At 41.2% G+C, this 13,085-nt stretch overlaps 1 protein-coding gene across 4 annotated transcripts in view; it reads left to right on the top strand.

Annotated features, from left to right (window-relative positions):
• Positions 1–13,085, top strand: part of CDH4 (cadherin 4) — an 823,907-nt gene that overhangs the window by 124,851 nt on the left and 685,971 nt on the right. The gene's annotated exons all lie outside the window — the stretch shown is intronic.

Genomic DNA, 13,085 nt, shown 5'->3' on the forward strand with positions numbered 1-13,085 from the left:
GCTGGATCACCAGCGCTCCCAACCTGGCCAGGTGTACAGCCAGCGCTGCAGCCAGGAGTTGCAGCGCTGGTTGTGCCCTGCAGATTGCAGCGCTGGAAAGCCTCTACCAGCGCTGCAACTTGCAAGTGTAGCCAAGCCCTGAGTTTGATTTTTGTGGCTGAAGCAGTAAAGCAGGAAGGGGGCAAGAATGTGACCCCTGGAAAAGCTGTACCAGCTGTTTAAACCAGTGCTGATCTCTGTCACTGCACAGCTTTTCATGAGGTTCTCACAAGCATACAAATCAAGGTAGGGAAAGCATTCTATCCACTTACCTGGGCCCTGATCCAGAACAAGCGACCAGGGTCTTCAGATTTATTAGGTTTTTCCACTGATGCTGAATCCCCAGTCAGTGCCTGATGGATAGTATAATATAACTTTAGGAGTTGGAAAAGATTTAATAATTAGAGGCTGAGGAAGTTGAAAAGGGGGCAAATCGTATTTACTTTTTCTGTCTCTCTCCTGATTTCTAGGCTATCAACCTGATAGGGTCCTCTAGAAGTACAGGAGGACTTGAAGGAGCATATGAAGATTAATGGGTGTGTTCCATCTTTACACATGTAAGAGCCTAGGAATTCAGATCATAGTGGGTAGCAAATAGGTAGGTGACCAATGGATATCAGATATCAAAGTGGTTGGTAGGTAACAAATCTCAGTAGCTTTCTAATTGCTGCACTTTTAGGTGACATCTTCTAGCTACGTCATTCATGGTGTGTTTGTTTTTCTTTTGTAAAACTTTCCAACACCCACATCCTGTACTCGGTGCTGTAACCCAGTGCCACACAAATGAAGTAATCACTCCAAGTGGTATATACTCTTTTGTAAATAAACAGAAAAAAGTTATGCAAAGCAGACATAGAATACTGCATTTTACACTACATTTTTATTTGTTAGTTTTCTTTTCAATTAGTCCTAAGTTAAAACATTTTCACGCCAGTGTTGCTTAACTTGGATTTAAATTTAAATATACAGTGAATACTATACAAGTGCATTTATTGGGTTCAGTTTTGATTATTTTGCACAGTGAGTTTCATTCACAACTGGCAATGTGCATAAAAGTAGGCAAGAATCCTGTTTTGCATGTGGCAGCTATTCATATTCTGGGAAGCTAGGGACCACTGTCTGGTTTGCACATGCAAATTGGATGAAACCAAAATGATATAGATTATAAGGGAACATATTTCATATGATGCAAGAAAAAATAGACATTTGGCTGAAAACTTCACACTTTAAATATAGCAGTTGCAGTAGCAAAAGCCAAGGTCATAAAATGTTCAGCAAGAACATAATTCTAAGCTCCTAACTACAGTGTTGGATATCTGTTGCCGTAGCAGATGTAAGTTTTTGCAATGAAAAGAGAATGAGGTTAAGAGGTGGAGCTAGTATGCAAACTAGCAACATCATGCAAATGAGTGTTATGCAAATAGGCTGCATCTTTATTAAAGTGGTTGGCATGATATGTAGTGGCTTACACAAGCAATAATCTTTGAGACCCTGGCTGTCTTGTAAGGTGGCCTATTGTATTTGCTATCCATTTGTTAGAATCGTGGGTCAAATCGTGATAAACAAACATCAGGTTAGTACATTTTAGAGAAATTTAACTTTATAGTGATTACGACTGTAAATCTCTTTCGTGTAACATACACACTCTTGACACGTTTGATAATATCTCTTTGTAAAGCAGTTTCGATTCTTGAATTTTCATGGTGCTCTAAGTTATGTGTTTAATTAGACCACATTCTGATCTTGCATATGTACCTTCAGTTCCCAATAGTTTCACAGAGAATCCCTTGAGCATGCATGAGACGTAATTGGACCAGAACTCCAGCTCTAAACATCACCAAATTTTGAGGAAGTTCAGCTCCAGATTTGTATCCAAACTTGTGTTTTGCTTCTTTGTGTACAATGAGGTGAATCAAGATCCTGGATCAAAATATCCCACAAGAACTTGATCTGAAGTTTGTGGCTCTGGCCTTACTCCAGTAACCTTCATTTGCATCCACCACCAGAGAATTAGGTGTGTGACTGGTTAGATTTGTACTGCAGGCACAAAAGATGTAGGAGCATGTTTTTTACAGGCACCAATTATGCCTACAAAAGGGAGGTCAGGCAGTGAAAAGTTATCCCCAAATCATCCCTTTCTGAGCTTGTATTGTTTGTAGGCAAGAGGAATAATGATCTGTTAAGACTTGTCTATTTAGACTGAACTGGCTCTGTGATGGGTACTGCAGAATCCTCAGGACCTAGATGTGGGCCCTCTTGGTCTTGGTACTCCCTAACAAAATGAGATAACATCTGGCAGAGATGGAGAAGCTTGGACCCAAAGGATTCCTTTCAGGAGCTCAAAGGAAGAGGACAAGGCAGCCCAAGGAACTGAGGGCTTTAAAAAAGGGACTTTACCTCTGTAGTGGCTCATAAAACAAAATACCAAGATTCTGGCCCAAAAGGGGTTAGATTTTGGTACCAAACAAGTGTCTTCCATGGAATTCAGATCTGCCAGACTCTTCCTATTGAGCCTCTAAAATAGAGACCCCTAAATTAATCAAGCCATTTTTAAAATCAGTCTTTTGGTCCTAATATTCTTAAAGGAATTTTTTTTTAAATCCAGTCTATATATTTCCCACACTGTGCTACACTGACTTGTTTGAGTCAAGTCAACCCAGCCTACCCCCAGAATTTCTGGCCCTGAATCAGAACCATTCTGCCACTCTGTAATTTGCCAGGAGGAACAAAAATAATTATAAAGTTTTATCGTTAGGCTGCAAAACCCAACCCTTAACATCAGAATTAAGATCTTCAGAGCTTTGGCTTTGCTCATTCTTGACACGTGAGGAAGTGGCATGTTTGACATGAAAAGCAAGCAGAACTCTTTAAACTTAGTAGGGCGCCTTTATTCGATCATTGTTCTTTTCCATAAGACTGTCCCTGCAAAGTTCTAGTAACGTTGTTTCATTTAGTTTTCCTTTTGCTTTCCCCTCAAACTTTCTGACTTTTCTTGCAACCCGTTACTGTTCTTTGTGAATCCAGTCCACCACTGTGGGGATGCACAAACACTAAACAACCAGGTGTCCGGTATCAAAGTGAATAGGTTCTCTCACTGCACACTGTGATCCTTCTGTTTGCCATGCCAGGTGATTTGGAAGATACCAGCACACAGTCTTGGGCTCTGGACTGCATGTTCAAAGTCACATCAGTTGTTCCCAGTGCCTTTTTAAGAATTTCTCTCAAAATAGCAAATATGATTCTTCATAAATAATGTCCCCAGTTGACTGATTGTAATGACTGGGTGAAAATCCTCTTGCACATGGAAAGGGGAGTTGGGTTTGTTTCCTCCAAATTTAGGGCCTTATCCCGATCCATGGTGTTTCTGAAATGAACTTTGCTCCCCAGGGCCAGCAGCTGCTGTGTCAAGTTGATATTTTTTGATCCATTCTGTCAAGCAGGCAGCCATGAGATTCAGCTGGCCTGTGAATCTCGAAGCCCTGGGGTCCCCAACCCCAGGGCAGGCTGTATGGAAAGTCTGCCCTGAATCAACAGACTCTGAAGCCTGTCCCATCCCTCCAGGTTCCCAGCACCACAGCAGGGAGCTGGGAAGCCCAGAGAACCCCGGGGCTTCCAGGCTCCCATAAGAAAATAAGAACGTCCATAAGGTCAGACCAAAGGTCCATCTAACCCAGTATCCTGTCTTCTGACAGTATCCAGTGCCAGGTGCCCCAGAGGGAATGAACATAATAGGTAACCATCAAGTGATCCATAACCTGTCGCTCATTCCCAGCTTCTGGCAAACCAGGGACACCAGTTAGAGTTGAGGCTCACAGCTGTAGAACTGGGAGCTGGGAAATCCTGAGAGCCTTGGCTCAAGCAGTGTCTCCTAGATCTGCCAAGCTCCCAGGCCCAAGGTAGGGATCCTGGAAGCCCTAGTGTGGCCAGGGCTATTCTGGAACTGCAGGCCATGGAAGCCCAGGGTGCCTGGCTCGTGGCTGTCCGCATGGCTGGGCTCAGGCCAGATGAGCTGGCAGGGAACCAAGCAGGATTCCAGTGGAACTCTGCCTGTGATTTGCTGAAAGTTCGTGGAACCCAAATCATTTTTGCAGGAAATTACAAGTTTAATGACATTTCCAACCAGCTCTGCTGTGTCCAATTGGGCTTTGAGCACCAGTGAAAGGGAGAGCAGAATTTACCATTTCTTGCGGTAAATGAGGAGGAATGTTAGTGTTTATATTCACAAAGGAGACCAATCTGTTAATTGCAGGGTCAGATCCTCAGCTGGTGTAAACCACCATATTTCCAATAAAGTCAATAGAACTATGTTGATTTACACGAGATAAGGATCTGGCCCACAGTGTGTTTCTGCTTAGGCAGTTTCAGGAATACAATTATGTCTATAGCAATAATATTAGTTTCAGGGACAACCATCCAAATTTAAAAGACCCAGACCTTGACACAAGAAATGTCAGTTCATGTTAGGGCATTCGCCAAAGAGAAATCTCTCCTTACCAGAGCTTATGAATAGGGCCCTACCAAATTCATGGTCATGAAAAACGCATCATGGAGCATGAAATCTGATCTCCCTCCGTGAAATCTGTTCTTTTCTGTGCTTTTACCCTGTACTATACTGAATTCATGGGTGAGACCAGAGTTTCTCAAATTGTGGGTCCTGACCAAAAAGGGAGTTGCAGGGCGTCACAAAGTTAGTTTAGGGGAGTCACAGTATTGCCACCACTACTTCTATGCTCCCTTCAGAGCTGGGCAGCTGGAGAGTGGCGGCTATTGGCCAGGCGCCCAGCTCTGAAGGCAGCGCCCCGCCAGCAGCAGCACAGAAGTAAGGGTGGCAATACCATACCAGGCCATCCTTACTTTTGCACTGCTGCTGGCAGTGGCTCTGCCTTCAGAGCTGGACTCCCAGCCAGCAGCTGCCACTCTCCAGCTGCCCAGCGCTGAAGGCAGCGCCACTGCCCTCAGCTGTGCAGAACTAAGGGTAGCAGTACCACAACCCCACCCCCCTACAATAGCCTTGTGACTCCCCTCCCCCCCAACTCCTTTTTGGGTCAGGACTCCTACAATTACAACACGGTGAAATTTCAAATTTAAATAGCTGAAATCATGAAATTTACGATTTTTAAAATCTATGACTGTGAATTTGGTAGGGCCCTACTTACGAAACTTTCACCACAAGTCCTGAAAGTAGGCAAAACTCATTGCTAGAAGTGGTTAAAAACTGTCTATTTCCCCACAAAAACAACAAATTTGAGTTTTCACTGGAAATACAAATATTGAAATATTTAGGCTGAAAATCAAAATAGTTAGATTTGGAAATGTTGCTACAGTGCCTCATAGGACTTGTAGTTCCAGTGCTATGCTCCCTTTCTCTTCTCCAGGCCATGTTCCCTAATTGGACTACACCTCCCCTGATGCATCACATTCTCCCCTCTTGGAGAGTGAAGGCAGTGCATCATGGGAGTCCCTGGGCATGGTGCACCATGTACGATGGTAGGCCTTGTCTGGGGAGAATGGGAACGTAAGGCACATGAACTATAAGTCCCATGAGGCTCTGCAGCAGCATTTTCAAATATACACTTTTGGCTGAAATATTTTGGGTTTTGGACCTTTGTTTTCTGATGAAAAATCAATACTTCCCATGGAAAGCAAACATCTGGAAAATAGTTTGAAAGGAAGATTCTTGAACAGTCTACTCATTGCAAGCTTGTAACTTAGGGTAGGACTTAGTCAAAGGTTACTGATACTCGGCTTAGTTTTGAGAAATCCTATGCTTGAGACATAGGCCAGTCTCACATGGTGGCTTCATATAAATCTAAGTAGAATCATTCAGTCTGATTTTCCCCTACACCAGTCACATTAAGATGAATTTTCAAAGGTGCCTAAGGGAGCTCCCTCTGAAATTCACTTAACTCCATTAGGCTCCTTTGAAAATTCTTTCCTAACCTCATAAGTCTTCCCCGGTGTTCTCTCAACAAGTCAAATCAATGATTAAACTGACCCAGCTGATAATGAACATTAGATTACATCTTCACACCTGCAGCTGATTTCCTTATATGAATTGCTGATCAGAAACCCCATAAAGAATTTAATTACAAGTAACTTTTTCTTATTTTTTTCTATGGTTAAGGGATTCCACATATGCAAGAAATAATAGAGAGAGAGAGAGAGATGGATGCCTAAGCACAGAGAAGGTTTTAATTATAAATGCTACCTGTAAGTACATCTAAACAGCAGGTAGCAAAGTCATGAAATATTTCTAATAATCATCATTCTGTTTTTTCTTCCTCAGATAACTTGGCTCATTAATTACTTGAACAGTCAAGTCTGGTATTCAATACTCTTGTGCCATATACATTTTAATTTATTCTGATATTCCAATAAAACTATTGTGGAATTATTTATATTAATTGCAGTCTCTACATGCAAATATTGGTGAGCTAATATCTATAAATAAATTAAATGCCCTGGTCCATATTCATTGATTTGTCAGAGTTTCAGCTGCTTATGCCAAGTTTACATTTGCCCTATCTAGCCAATATTGTTAATTGCTTCCTCTACATTTGCATATATATCCATTTGTATGTGCATAAACCCTCAGCTGAGCATACAAGCCAGTATTTATAGTTAGAGATTGAGTAATTGCACACTTTACTACCCAATGTGAGTGCATATATGTGAATTCTGCATGCACAAATCAGTCCTTGTGCAAAATCTGTGTGTGTAGATCTATAAACCCACTGAATGCCCTGTGATGTAGGGAGACTGTTTTAGGAGTAGAAGAAGGACCCAAGTCCTGAATGGGGTGGCAGAGAGGAATATGAAGGAGCATAGCGGAACGGAATGGAGAGGAAGAATAGAACAGGGCAAATCATTAAGTCTATAAGGGCGATTTTGTATTTATTTCTACCATGGACATTCTCAGAGAAGCTTCAGTTTCTGAAAATGGATGTTATGTTTTCTAATTTCCCCTTATGGCTTAGTGGGCAAACCACCATCTATCATACCACGCAAAAATCAAACAGTTGGGATATATATGGAAATCATAACGAAGGTGCAGAGAGAGCAATCAGGACATCTCCAAATCCCTGTAATCCTCAGTTAGGGAGACAGTTAAGGAGTCCAGTAGTGATTTGATGTTGAAGAAATAAAAATAGTGAATGGGATTCTGTGCTGTAATTTCAGGTGGTGCAGTGCAGAACTCACAGCCCCAGGGGACCTGGAGCAAGGGCAGTTTCAAACTGTCTTTGTGTCTTTCTGATTCTGGGCTGCAGTCGGTGCTGAAACAGCCTGAGACCTGGGCTACATGTGGGCAGCTCCAGAACCAAGAGCTGCCCAGAATGACCACAGCTCTTTATGCTGCCAACAAACTCCTCGCCCCACCCTTGGCCTGCTCCCTGTGCTGAGGCTTGTGAGGGGGGCTTGCATGTGTGCGCCCTATATCCATCCTGTGCGGTGTGTGCTGGGGAAATTCTCTGTCAGCTGGCTACGGGACTGTCCTGCATGGGAAAATCCATGCCAGTGTGTCTTTCTCAAGAACTAAATCTGTGGCTGAAAATGATCGTCAGTAGACAGTAAGAGCAACTCACTGTATGACCTTGGACAAATCACTTAACTTTCTGTGCATCAGCAACTTACCTTTTCTGTTGAAATGGGAACCATTATACCTGTTATGCCTGTAATCGTGCCCATGGTGAGGAATAGACCATCTGCAGCTAAGATGGTTGATTTTAACGTCTAACGTTATTGAATGTATGTAATCAGTTTACTATTTGTATTAAAAATGTGAATAGTTCTGTGTTCCATTCAGAGGAAATCATCTTCATTTAGGTGAGATTTGTGTGTCAGATTTATGACAAATAATACACTTAGTGTATTGATAACAGTAAAATGCTGCTCCAGGCAATAAACACAATAAAGCAATATCACTCCTTTGCTTTTCAAGAATTTTTTTGGATTCTGATGTCAAAGGCAATCAAATAGAAGGAGCTCCAGGTCAAGAATAAGATTAGCCCTAGATTTACTTCAGGTTTTTTGGGCAGGAGGGAGAATTTGGGCATTTTGGAAATGGTTCACAAAGCTTTACAGTGAGATAATATAACTGTGTTTTATATTCAGTTTCATAATTAGTTATCAGTGACAGCATAGAATACCACTGATCTTTGCAGTAAATCCATGATGTGCAGATTGTTACAGGACTCCAGTTCTTTAAATGATATTTTCAGATGGGTCGTTCTCTGTTGCTGGCACAATTTACACCCTAAAACTTGTACCTGCAAAGGACGGCCTGGCTGAAAATATACCCCTTAAATGCTTGCTTTGACTCATTTATTTATACAAGGCTTGAACCAAAATCCACTGATGTAAATGGAAAAACTCCCACTGATCACAATGGGCATTGGACCAGGCCCTTATAGAAACCACAGTATTAAGATATCCTTTGTGACTAATGCATATCCTTCTAGAGATGCATGGCTCATCTGTGCTCTTCTAGAGCAAACTGCATCATTGGCCTGAACATGGGGATTGGTGGGTATGCTGAGGTCTAGAAGTCTCGCACTTTATATTTTCTGATATTTTTTGTCAGCCGGGAAATTATTTGGTTCTACCATGATCATTGTATTATGTATAACTTCTAATTATTTCTACTCCCCAAGCGTATTTCATTCTCTCCTCAGATGCCAGGGCCCGTTCTAGGGCTGGGCAAGGGCAGTTGTCCTGGTCACCAACTTCGTATCTTTTTTTGTCTCAGTCACTGATTAGTTTTATTTTTTTATCTGGATTGGCCAGCCTGCCACCCCTCCCACCTCCCCATTTTGTTTTTGGGTTTTTTGCTCAGCCATTCTGCCTAAAACATTTTCTGCCCTGGCAAGCAAAAAGCCTTGGGCTGCTCTTTTCAGCTGCTTTAAACTAACTTTAGTTACATCCTTAACAAACAAAACAAAATAATATGACTAAATACACTAATTCCTCCTCCATATTTGACATTTGTGCAGATATTGGCTGTGTAAGGCATTGGTGTGCATTACATATCTCCACCGTGCTATCTGTGTATTACCATGTGTTTTGGCTGCTTTGATACCTCATCTATGCAAGAGTTATTTTACAATAGGCAACATCGCTTCACCCTTTGAAACTTCTGTCAGCTCATTTGTCTGGTGGAATGAGTTTTGTTAGCCAAGTTTCTCTGCAGTGGTTATTGGGTAATATTAATCTACCTATTGTACAGGCCATGCTCCTCACTCCTGTCTCTCTGTAAGAGTCAATGGGCTTATTTGTAGTTTCAGGCTACGTCTACACTACCCGCCGTATCGGCGGGTAGCGATCGATTTTTCAGGGATCGATATATCGCGTCTCATCTAGACGCGATATATCGATCCCCGAACGCGCTTCTATCGATTCCGGAACTCCACCGCCGCAAACGGCGGTGGCGTCGTCGACATGGAGAGCCCCAGACATCGATCCCGCGCCATGAGGACGGGTAAGTTATCGATATAAGATACTTCGACTTCAGCTACGTTATTCACGTAGCTGAAGTTGCGTATCTTATATCGATTTTTCCCCTTAGTGTAGACCAGCCCTCAGTTTGCTGATTCATCACCAAGTGCTAGAAATTCCCTTCTGCACTGGAGCTTTGAGGCTCCTGTCAAAATCACTTCTTTGGTGGGTTCCCCTGTCTTTTTAGAGAGGGGCTGTGTTTTGGTCTCGGAGGTAAGAACCATTGTTTGTTGTTGTTGGGTGGGGAGGAATCTAGAGATGCAAACAAACCAAAAATTCCTGAGGTAATGATGTTCTGTCTCATCATTTTACTGTGCTGAGCTTTGTGTTATATCTTCAGTTTGGTCTTCATGTAAATGTGCTATCTGCTTGTCTATTCAATGCACCCATTGTCTATAAAGGAAGCGTCTTTGCTATCAAGTTACATATGTTCACAACACTGTGCGCCTTCTGGCACATTATTTCAAGTTCACTTTGCCCTTAGTTCCAAGAAGAAAACTAAATATGAAAGGTCAGTCTACTTTCAGTGGCTGCATCAAAATAATGTTGTGCTACTTTTTCTTGGAGGGGAACCCCCCCCCCCCAAACACACACACTTCATGCATTTTTTCAACAGCTTTAGAAATGCTAACATGCTAGCTTGTTTAACAATGATTTATTTTTCTCTTTCAAACCCACATCATGTTTTGAACAGAATTTTCATTCGACAGCGTTGTTAGAATTGTATCACTTGGGGGAAAGAATGGGGATTAAAAGAGATTCTGGATTGCAAAGTGCCATGTTAAATCAAAATGATACAGTGTCTGATGGTATAACAAGTGAAGTCAATGGAAAGACTCCCAGTGACTTCAGTGGGCATTGGATCAGGTTCGTTATGCATCGCCTCATCGCAATGTTCTGTGAGTTTATTACGTTCTTTCCAAACCTCAATACATTTTTGAATTGCATACAGATGATGTATGGTGAGCAAATTTGAAAATCTAGGTGTCTAAATGAGAGCTAAGTTCTTTTGAATTTCTGCCCCCATTTGTGTCTACTAAGCCCTCTTGAAAATCTGTCCTAGCACGTGCAAAACTCAACAGTTGAAATATGGTTGAAAACTAAGTGACTAAAATGCTTAAATGGGAGGCTTTAAAGATGTCTCACTTTTGTGAGCTTTATTCCTTTGCCCTGCAGGTTTAAAGCTTTAAAACAAGTCACTGTGCTATCAGAGACCATTGGCTGAGCCCATGGTTAGGCTATTATATTCAATTTTAGCTGGCATTTCTATTTCCAGGAAATCCAAAGCAACTGGAGATGGAATTCAAGCTCTTGAACAAACCAGGAAGAGAATTATGATTGAAGTTAAAATTTAGGGAGAAGCGAAAACTCACATAGATATGGTGAGCAAGAAGTTCTGAGCTATTTGCTATTTTCAAGTAATCAAAACAAGTTCTGTAGTTTGGATGTCATTATTATTGCAGACTTTTTCTAGTACATCATGTATAATAGATGAGAATCCTTTATCGTAGTGGAGACATCAGAATTTATATATTTTATTTTGTATTCCTATTCCACTGACTGTTTTTTTCCCCAGCATTTCAGTTGCTAAAGATGTCAGAATCCGTTAGTATGTTGTATAATATGTACAAATTCCTTTCTGTGTGACTAAGTCTGAAATAGAAGCTTTTTTTATATTTTTATTTTTCTGATTCAACTAAATTGTTCTGAAATGCTAAACAAATGGAGTCTTTGGAATAAGAGGAAGTAGTCTGAGAGGCATGTAAGTGTGCTGTTTATTATTATAGCAAGAGACCAGGTATAAATATGACAGCTAATCCTTGACATTCTCACTCTGACTTATCTGGAAATTAAATAACTGATGAGTATTTGCATTCACATTTGAAAAGCATTACCATTACTAAGTTCCCTCTCTCCTATGCAAACATGTTGGACATATTTAAAATATAGCTATTAAAGCACATCTCTTAACAGTGAAATGGAATTACACTATAAGAAATTGTCCAGTCTCTTTGTGCCTCACCGCTATTGACTGGAAGAAATCAGAACTGTACAACTGAGTGTCACTGGTGGTTGTGGGTTCCATTTCAGCTGATGCCATAAAGTGATGCCATAAAGTGTCATAAAGGGGGAAATCCTGACTTCTTTGAAGTCAATGGGAGCTTTACCTGTGAGACCTAAAAGACTAGGGTTTGATGACAATCTTATTTTTTAGTTATATGCAGACTTGAAATAGTTCATGCCTCACAGTCTAACACTGATAAGGAATGAAAGGTTTAAAAAGATCTGTAATTGGCACAGCTGAGCCCTTAGTAGTAATCAAATTATTCTGCCATTTTAATTTCCATTGGATGGGATTTTAGCCTCCTGTAAGGACTGCAGGATAGGGACCACTTTCTAAACATTTTAAAATATCAAAAAATCACCTAATTATTAAAATTATTACCTGAATCTAGAGGCTGCTGTTAAGACAACCAGAATGTTTAGTGAGATTGGGTTAAACATTCAGTTACACTAATGTAGTTATATAATTGTGAGCAGAAATATTTATTTTAATATATTCTAATTAAACATTTCTGGCTTTATAGATTAGTAGATAATCCAATCTTGCTTCTTGTCTTTAAAAGAAAAGAAAAAATGTCAACAGACACCATTTTCTAAAAGAATGTGCTAGGTCAGTTAATGTTTATCTGCAGTATGTGCTCCTCTGATGTCTCCATGCAGGGAATGATTTGTTTAGAGTAGAAAGCAAAAAATACCAAGGTACATACTGATGTGAAAAGATGAATCATTTTATTGATGTGTCAGTCTTTTTTTACAAAAGTTTATATCTAACGGGATACTCTCCAAGGGACACTCACTCCCAGCCATGAATGCAAGGGTTACATCTGGCTTGTTAGCCAGGCATGTGTTACATCTAATGTTCCCTTGAACACACTAAGGCCTGGTCTACACTGGGGGGTAATCGATCTAAGGTACACAACTTCAGCTACGAGAATAGCGTAGCTGAAGTCGACGTATCTTAGATCGACTTAGAATCACTTACTTTGCGTCCTTGCGGCGCGGGATCAACGGCCGCCACTCCCCCGTCGACTTTGCTTCCACCTCTCACCGAGCTGGAGTTCAGCAGAAAATGGGAGAATGATCAGGGATCGATTTATTGCATCTACACTACACACAATAAATTGATCCCTGATAGATCAATCATTACCCGCCAATCCGTTGGGTAGTGTAGTTGTACCCTTAGATGCAATGACTTCCCTGAGTGAATTGTTCTGTTGCTTGATTGACCACAGGGAAATATATATAGGATTGTTTTTCTGATAGTGTATCTGAATTTTCCCTTTTCTGATTTAAAATTAAGGGCCAGATTGTGTCTTTCCTGTCCACCCAGGAGAGTATGGGAAAATAATTACTCCCATTACAGTCCTGTGTCTTGCATCTAGGCGTGTAAGAGTAAGTAGGTGCTGCACACCCACTCAATCTCTGTGTGGAGCAGGTAGAAAGCGGGGCAAAAATGGATGGAAACTTAGCTCTGCCTCTCTCCTGCCCCC

Source organism: Mauremys reevesii, linkage group 13 (assembly GCF_016161935.1).
Source record: "Mauremys reevesii isolate NIE-2019 linkage group 13, ASM1616193v1, whole genome shotgun sequence".
Lineage (NCBI taxonomy): Eukaryota > Metazoa > Chordata > Testudines > Geoemydidae > Mauremys > Mauremys reevesii.